This window comes from Poecilia reticulata, chromosome 1 (genome assembly GCF_904066995.2).
Source record: "Poecilia reticulata chromosome 1, P_reticulata-male-v2, whole genome shotgun sequence".
Lineage (NCBI taxonomy): Eukaryota > Metazoa > Chordata > Actinopteri > Cyprinodontiformes > Poeciliidae > Poecilia > Poecilia reticulata.
Genome location: NC_088830.1, coordinates 27238152 through 27247807, shown reverse-complemented (window position 1 = coordinate 27247807; position 9656 = coordinate 27238152). Strand labels below are relative to the sequence as shown.

General features: G+C 36.8%; 1 long non-coding RNA gene across 3 annotated transcripts; it reads right to left on the bottom strand.

Moving 5' to 3' along the window:
* Positions 1–2068: 2068 nt before the first annotated feature.
* LOC145552770 (uncharacterized) lies at positions 2069–6126 on the bottom strand. Of its 3 annotated transcripts, XR_014088868.1 has the most exons (5): positions 4934–6126; positions 4143–4214; positions 3244–3315; positions 2396–2452; positions 2069–2325 (listed from the first exon to the last, which is right to left on the bottom strand). It is a non-coding gene; the product is annotated as an uncharacterized LOC145552770 (long non-coding RNA). The 3 variants fall into 3 exon arrangements; XR_014088866.1 differs by lacking the exon at positions 2396–2452; XR_014088867.1 differs by having other exon boundaries at positions 2069–2452; positions 4934–6125.
* Positions 6127–9656: the final 3530 nt, after the last annotated feature.

Genomic DNA, 9656 nt, shown 5'->3' with positions numbered 1-9656 from the left:
GGAAACGCAGCTGCAAATCAAGATGTCATGCTGTGGACGGACAGAAAGCTGTCCAGATCCTGAAGACCATTTCCTCACCACCACCACGTCTGACTGGTAAAAATCTTTTCAGAAATCCTGACCTACTGTGCCATATTTTCTCCATTCATGTATAATAGCTAACCTTTGCTTCAAAGCCTTATAAATGGTCCTGTAAGCCTTTCTAGGTGTCAGTGAATTTGATTCTCGTTTAATTTCTTTAGATCTGAAGATCATGTGTTGCTTTATCCTACTTTATTGTGTCAGACATGTTTTGTTTTAGTAATTTCTTTATTCTGCAGGATAATAAGTTTCTGTAATTTAACAAGTGGGCTGATTATATTTTCACACAAGTCTGTGTTTTGCGTTTACTCAGGTTATTTTGTTATTAAAATGCATTTGATGGTTTCAAACACTTCAATGTGACAAAGAAAGTGAACACAAGAGAAACCTGTAAGGCGAAAATACTTTTTTATAGCAAAGTGTACAACAACAACAACATGGTGAAAGCTGCATTAATAAACTGTTCATTTACACTTTGATGGCTGGTATCTCATTAAGTCAGTCACACACGTAGTACTACGCACATCTATTTGTGAGCACGTTCCTTTAGGCTGCTGTCGCACCGTCTCCTGTCGTTCCTTATAAGCTCACATATTGGGGAAAAAAGAAACATTTTACAAAAGGCATAAAGAAGAGGAAAAGAGGAACAAGTCCTATTTTTGAACTGTATATTATATGTAGATTTGGTAACAACCTGTTTCGTATAGTGCATGTGGGATGCACTATATACTATGGGATTATAAATTCACAGTGTGGTGAATTTATGGGAGTAATCCATTACTTGATGAAAAATGTTTACAAACCACTAAACTTTACACTTAGCCTAGAGAACCTACATTTTTGAAGTGCAGCGTTTTGCTTCTGGTGCCAGTTTTTCCTAACCATTGCTACACACATGGATTAGGAATAAAACTCGAGTTTATCAGATGATTATCTGAGCTTAGCTTTGTGTGAAATGTTATCCAGACACAGCCGGGCCAGCTTTCCGTCTGCTTCCTGCCTCCATGCCTGGAGGTGAGAATCCTATTGATCTTCCCGTGGAGATTATGGTCTCACCCCGGGTCAGATTAGTGGATATATATTTACTCCAGCAATGGTTTACAATTTAATACTACAGACTGTTTGTTCCAGATCCTATTAAATGTAGATGCTGTGGTCATTTGACTCTGGACAAGATAACTCTAAAATGTCAAGATGTTTTTTTTTTTTTAGACTAAGTAAATGGAGAGGAAATGTATATTATTTTATAAGCAGAAAAACAAAAATAAAACAAACTTCAGGGGATGATTTTCTTTGTAAAAGCCCTCAGTTAATCTGATTTAGGCTTTTAAACTGTGTTTTAACATTCTTGTCTATTTAAAGGTGGCCTTCCCTGTACAGGTCAGGATATGAAACAGGCTGGGCGTTGCTTGCGTTGCTAGGTAACGGGCTGGGCTTTTCTGGGGTTGCTAGGTAACGGGCAGTGCTTGCTGATTTGTGACATTACAATCTGAAGGTTTTCAAAACGGTTCATTTTCCACATATAGAAAAAACATTTTTTAACTTGTCCAAAAAAAACACTCGGGTTGTTTTTTGAAGCAGTAGAAACCCAAATGGAAGTATAAAAATTAGGAAGATAATTATTTTCATAATAGGTCCCATTTAATGCAACTTTTGCTCTCACTTTTTAATCATTTCAGTTTTCACTACCATCAGGTTTCCAGCCGACCCCAACGCGTGCGCACACACACACACACACACACACACACACACACACACACACACCCCTACTGGTTTTGGTGTACTAGCAGGACACTTTTTTCAAACCAGTTTTTTGCAACACTAAACGGACACCCCTTTCCACTTATGCTAGAAAGACGTAGTAAGTTGTCAAAAATCTTGTTAGAGCTACACAACATAGATCTCACTTAAAAATTTAGATACACACTTCAGAACTCAAAATACAAGAATGTGACCCAATGCTGTATTAAAAGGACAAACGATAATGAGGTGCTTGGCTCCGCCCATGACACCAACAGTAATTGTCAGGGCCAATTTTATTTATCAGGACCATGGCATACACATACAAAAAACATAAAATTTATGTGCATTAAGAAGTCCAAAAATGGAAATATGGACTATAACTAGTCCATATTTCTGTGGAGTGCATTTGTCATCCCATGAGATGTCTGAATCATCTACGGAATCAGGAGCATACTCCTCTTCTGATGATATCGCTTCACTTGAACTTTGTTCTGGACAGACCTGTTGATTAAAAACATATTTTGTATACATTGAAAGCGTTTCAGCAAGAATATTTCTACTAAAAGCTTACCAGTGATGTCCTCCTTTTATTTACAATAACACATTTTGTGCAGGGACTGGTTGCAAACTAGACAGAGAAAAGTAAGAATTGACAAAGGGAGGTAGCATAAGTATTTAAAAAGTCAGTGCTGCACTATGACTCAATTTCAACATACAGCACAACTAGACATGGAAGATCATATTCAAAAGATGAACCCAATTCCCATTCTCAAAAAAATGACCTTTACATCACACACCACTCCATTTCAGAGGTGAAAACAGTCCTTCACATAAAACATTTTTCTAAACTTGACATTTCATCATGGATGATATCATGATCTCACACACAGTTAACCACTGTTAACCAAAAAAGTGTAATCTTAAAATAATAATTTTATCCTGACACTTGTGTAGGTATCAAAACCAATGAATTGTTATGATTAATTGTTTTGAATCGTAATAACCATGTGTTTGAACAGTACTTAGTATTCTCATGACTTTTTTAGAAAATAAAAAGGTCATTGAGATAAAACTTATGTCAGGTGAGTTGCCAGAAAATAATTTGCATGCATCCAACTCAGCAGCCTGACAAGGCATCTCTATGGAGAGCTAAAATGAAGGTATACACACTGAATGATTGTTTCTAAAAATAAAACAATGTCCACCTAATGTATGAACCTATCCAGTTTATTACAGAGGATCCATGTGTCTGAACTTAACTTTCATTCTTTTCTACATGTAATTTCAAAACTCAGTCCTCCAAATTTCTGCACCTTACATGATGAGTATTACACAAGACCAGTGTGTTTGAATAGTACTTAATATTATTTCAATGACTTTATATAAGAAACAAAGTTGGTTGTCGGAGACTAAAATTACCTCTGGAGGGTTGGTTGAACAGGATCCGCATACATCCACGTCACCAGCCTGACACAGTTCATCTTTGGAAATCTGAAATGTAATGAACACTCACTAAATGTGAGTTTGTTGCCAATGTAGAGAACAGTCCTCCCTATTCCTGCACCTTACATTTTGAGTATTACACAGGACCTGTGTGTATGTGTGCTCCTCAATGTAACTTTCATTCTTATATACTTGTAATTTCAAAACTCAGTCCTCCCTATTCCTGCACCTTATATTTTGAGTACTACACAGGACCCGTGTGTATGTGCGTTTCTAAATGTAATTTTCATTCTTTTCAACCTGTAATTTCAAAATTCAGGTTTCCAAATTTCTGCAACTTACATGATGAGTATTACATAAGACCTGTGTGTATGTGCACTCCTAAATGTGACTTTCATTTTTCTGTACTTGTAATTTCAATACTCAGTCCTCACTATTCCTGCACCTTATATTTTGAGTATTACACAGGACCTGTGTGTATGTGCGTTTCTTAATGTAATTTTCATTCTTTTCTACCTGTAATTTCAAAATTCAGGTTTCCAAATTTCTGCAACTTACATGATGAGTATTACACAAGACCAGTGTGTATGTGCACTCCTAAATGTGACTTTCATTTTTCTGTACTTGTAATTTCAATACTCAGTCCTCACTATTCCTGCACCTTATATTTTGAGTATTACACAGGACCTGTGTGTATGTGCGCTTCTAAATGTAGCTTTCATTCTTTTGTACTTGTAATTTCAAACCTCAGTTCTCTCCTTTTATGCAGCTTACATATCAAGTGTTACGCAAGACTTGTGTGTTTGAACAGTACTTAACATCATATCAAAAACTGTATTTTAGAAAATAAGTTGGTCGTTGGAGACCAAAATTACCTCTGGATGGTTGATTGAACAGGACCCGCCTGAATCCACGTCACCAGCCTGACACGGTTCATCTTTGGAAATCTGAAATATAAAGAACACTCACTGAATATGAGTTTGTTCCCAATTTAGAAAACAGTCCTCCCTATTCCTGCTCCTTACATTTTGAGTATTACACTGGACCTGTGTGTATGTGCGTTTCTAAATGTCATTTTCATTCTTTTCTACCTGTAATTTCAAAATTCAGGTTTCCAAATTTCTGCAACTTACATGATGAGTATTACACAAGACCAGTGTGTATGTGCACTCCTAAATGTGACTTTCATTCTTCTGTACTTGTAATTTCAATACTCAGTCCTCACTATTCCTGCACCTTATATTTTGAGTATTACACAGAACCTGTGTGTATGTGCGTTTCTAAATGTCATTTTCATTCTTTTCAACCTGTAATTTCAAAATTCAGGTTTCCAAATTTCTGCAACTTACATGATGAGTATTACACAAGACCAGTGTGTATGTGCACTCCTAAATGTGACTTTCATTTTTCTGTACTTGTAATTTCAATACTCAGTCCTCCCTATTCCTGCACCTTACATTTTGAGTATTACACAGGACCTGTGTGTATGTGCGCTTCTAAATGTAGCTTTCATTCTTTTGTACTTGTAATTTCAAACCTCAGTTCTCTCCTTTTATGCAGCTTACATATCAAGTGTTACGCAAGACTTGTGTGTTTGAACTGTACTTAACATCATATCAAAAACTGTATTTTAGAAAATAAGTTGGTCGTTGGAGACCAAAATTACCTCTGGATGGTTGATTGAACAGGACCCGCCTGAATCCACGTCACCAGCCTGACACGGTTCATCTTTGGAAATCTGAAATATAAAGAACACTCACTGAATATGAGTTTGTTCCCAATTTAGAAAACAGTCCTCCCTATTCCTGCTCCTTACATTTTGAGTATTACACAGGACCTGTGTGTATGATTGCTTCTAAAACAGCTTTCATTCTTCTGTACTTGTAATTTCAAAACGTAGTCCTCCTTATTCCAGCACCTTACATTTTGAGTATTACACTGGACCTGTGTGTATGTGCGTTTCTAAATGTAACTTTCATTCTTTTGTACATGTAATTTCAAAACTCAGTCCTCCCTTTTTATGCAGCTTACATATCAAGTATTACACAAGACCTGTGTGTTTGAACCATACTTAACAGTCATCCCCAACCACAGGCCGCAGATCAGTACCAGTCCGTGAACCAATTGGTACCGGGCCGCACAAGAAAAATATTTTCGTGTTACATATTGTCTGAGTATGGAGGATCGTTTATTTTGAAAACCCTTTAACCGGATTCTCTCGGTTATGTCTTGCTCACTAACATTGAGCCCACAATGAGTAAGAAAGCGATATGTTTGGAAAGTTTCTTTGGAAAAGGGGAAAAGGACCAGAGACAGGAGAGTGGATTTATCCTGGACTTGTAGGTGACTCCCATGTTCCAAGCCCACTCTGCATAATATGTACCGGCTTACAAATGAGGCAATGGAGCTTCAAACTGCTTTGCCATTACACCCTCTGCATTGTGTGTCATCGTTTCCAAGGTGGGATCATCTCATTGCAGAGAAACAAGCTCAGGACTCCCATTAATTTGTCATTTTCGTAAGTTAAAATTTTCATGAAAATAAATATTTGTTTTTGTGGCATTTTCAAATCTTATATTGAAGGGATGTGTGAACGTTAGCATAGCGACTAGAGTCAGAGAGCATTATGGCAGTGATCGAGACGAGAAACAAGGAGTATAGCTTGTAAGTCTTAAGTGTGGTTCACACGGCAAGATTTTAGGATTGTCAGACGATTTTCCAAATTCTGTGACCACAGAGCTGATAAAAGTACAACAGGTTTGTGTGTCCAGCCACATAACAGGAGCAAATCTTGCCATGTGAGCAGGCTTTAGTACAAAATGATGTCACAACTACAATCTACCTACAATGCATATAGCTAGTGTAAGCATCAAGCCTTGACTGAATGAATAGCCTTGTGTCACGTTAATTTAATGATGGATAGCTGAAAAGTTACCGGGTTTATCAACTGTGGTAGCAATTTTGCTCCAACTCCACTTGTCATCATTTCTGTGGATATTCTTTGTACGAAATGCTGAATAAACATTCATGCTGTTTCCACATATCTCCGATGTCCACCGGACTCATTTTGGGCATGTCAGCTCAGCTGTTTGGGATTCCCCTCCATGAGCTACGTCACAGCGCTTTCTGATTGGCTGCCTGTCAAATTGAACAGGTTGAGTTCTAGCTCCCAATCTAGGAAAACCCTACAAGCTGTGAGAATATGCCCGATTTTAGATCGGAGCAGTCCCAATGTTCCAACGACTGGATGCGATCAGTCTTAGCATGCCATAGATGGCAGGATGAACGGTTACGATTATCGCAAGCAACGTTCTAAGATTGTTGTAAGGGGAAATTCGGGGTAAAAAAGAAGAACCCGAGCCACAGAAAAATGGCCAAGTCTTCACCGGTCCGCGGTGATAAAAAGGATGGGGACCACTGGTACTTAATATCATTTCAAAGACTTTATCTTAGAAAACAAGTTGGTCGATGGAGACCAAAATTACCTCTGCAAGGGTTGGTTGAACAGAATCCGCATGCATCCACGTCACCAGCCTGACACAGTTCATCTTTGGAAATCTGAAATGTAAAGAACACTCACTAAATGTGAGTTTGTTCCCAATGTAGAAAACAGTCCTCCCTATTCCTGCACCTTACATTTTGAGTATTACACAGGACCTGTGTGTATGTGTGCTCCTCAATGTAACTTTCATTCTTCTGTACCTGTAATTTCAAAACTCAGTCCTCCCTATTCCTGCACCTTACATTTTGAGTATTACACAGGACCTGTGTGTATGTGTGCTTCTAAATGTAATTTTCATTCTTCTATACTTGTAATTTCAAAACTCAGTCCTCCCTTTTAATCCAGCTAACATATTTAGTATTACACAACACCTATGTGTTTGAACAGTACTTAATATGATTTCAATTACTTTATTTTAGAGAATAAGTTGGTCGATGGAGACCAAAATTACCTCTGCAAGGGTTGGTTGAACAGAATCCGCATGCATCCACGCCACCAGCCTGACACAGTTCATCTTTAGAAATCTGAAATGTAAAGAACACTCACTATATGTGAGTTTGTTCCCAATGTAGAAAACAGTCCTCCCTATTCCTGCACCTTACATTTTGAGTACTACACAGGACCTGTGTGTATGTGTGCTCCTCAATGTAACTTTCATTCTTCTATACTTGTAATTTCAAAACTCAGTCCTCCCTATTCCTGCACCTTACATTTTGAGTATTACACAGGACCTGTGTGTATGTGCGCTTCTAAATGTAATTTTCATTCTTCTATATTTGTCATTCCAAAACTCAGTCCTCCTTTTTATGCAGCTAACATATCTAGTATTACACAACACATGTGTGTTTGAACAATATTTAATATCATTTCAATTACTTTATTTTAGAGAATAAGTTGGTCGTTGGAGACCAAAATTACCTCTGGAGGGTTGGTTGAACAGGATCCGCATGTCCACATCACCAGCCTGACAGTTCAACTTTGGAAATCTGAAATGAAGGGATGTACACTGAATTATTCCATAAATAAAGTCCACCAACTGTATGAGCAAAGCACCTTTAGCTGAACACACCTCTACCTGTAGGTACACATAATAAGTAGGATAAACTTTAAACAATGCAGATATATCAAATAGTAGCAAATGAAATGAACATTTTTCAAAATCAGTCAATTGATCTAATTGTATGTCTTTCTGTGGTTACTTAAACATTTTTTGTCAACTGAATGCAACTCATTATTTTGTAATTGTAATTTCAAAACTCAGTCCTCATATATATATATATATATATATATATATATATATATATATATATATATATATATATATAATATAAGCTTTTGTATTTTGAGCAGTTGCTTGTCTCCTTTGGAAAAAGAAAGGTATTCTGATTATAATGATCATCGAACATGATCTATGCTAATAATGTGTAGTATAAAAATAGTTTAAAAGTGAAAAAGCAAAACAAAGGAAAAAACAATCCTTTAATAAACACTGGAATCCTATGCATAATAAAGTCACAACTCACCTTTAAATGAATTGGGGTATTTTACATCAAATCCTTCTTTATCTTCACCTAAGGAGCAATAACAATTGGAATCATGTTTGCTCTCTGAGACCTCTTTGCTGACATCTTCTGCAAAGATCAGAGAATGTGTTGCTGAGTAACAACATGATACTGTACACCAGGGGTGTCAAACTCCAGGCCTCCTGGGCCAGTGTACTGCAACTTTTACATGTCTGTCTGGTCTAAAACACCTTAAGTATATTACTGAAATAGCTTCTCAGTGCAGTCAAGTTGATGACCATCCCATCTGATCCAGCCATGTGACATCAGAAACACATCTAAATGTTGCTGGACACCAGCCCTCAAGACCTTGAGTTTGACACCCCTGCTGTACATAATATGATTTGGTGTTATTTTATGCGAAAATGATGTACTGAAGTACACAGTTCTACATAATTGACTTTCTATTGACAGGTTCTCAAAATCTTAAAAAAATTAAAACATCATCTTAATACTAATGATTACTATCTAGGATAATTTGTGCCTGTGAAACAATATCACTCACTGATGTACAGAAAATGACCAAATACAGTTTTATCTAATTCTGGAGTGAGCCACCTTCCCTTTAAACTCTGGTACACTGGCTAACATGGTTGGTAATTACTAGCTAAACTGCTGCAAATCAGATGCTTTGGTGTATCCAAGCATCAAGTAACCTACAACATTCTGCAAAATTACTAAACTATATGTACTTAAATGTCTTAAGAGATTCTGTATGAGTCTTACCTCTTTCTCCACGCAAAACAAATGAAACAAGTTAAATGAATACTAATGGCTTGCACCTGGACTTGTAGGATTGTACCAAGTTGATAGAGGAGGAGGGATACAACAAAAGGAGAATTCCATTTTGTTTCTGAAGCACACAAGGTCTGATTTTTTTCCAGGAACAAGAAAAAACTATTTGAGTAATATTTTGTAACTTTCATTCAATATTTCAAAGTTAAATAGTTTATCATACATTTTTCTTTATTTAAGAGGCAACAGTTAGATGGTATCTCCCACCAGCAATGTTGTCACTTCTTTTAATCATTTCTGTTCAATCAATTAATCATGTTTATTTGTATAGCACATTTCAGCAGCAGGGCAGTTCCAAACACTATCATAAAAAGATCCAACATAAACTGTTGTCTAATGGCAGACACAACACCTGCAGAAAAAGGTTGGCTGATGTACCTGCCAATAGACAATTTAGACTACCTAGACAATCTACATGTATGCAGAGTAGCGACATTGAGATAACGACAAAATATACATTTTAAAAGTTTTGTGCTAACAGTAACATAAGTAATCATGATATTTTTGGCACTTTAAATATTTTTTAAATA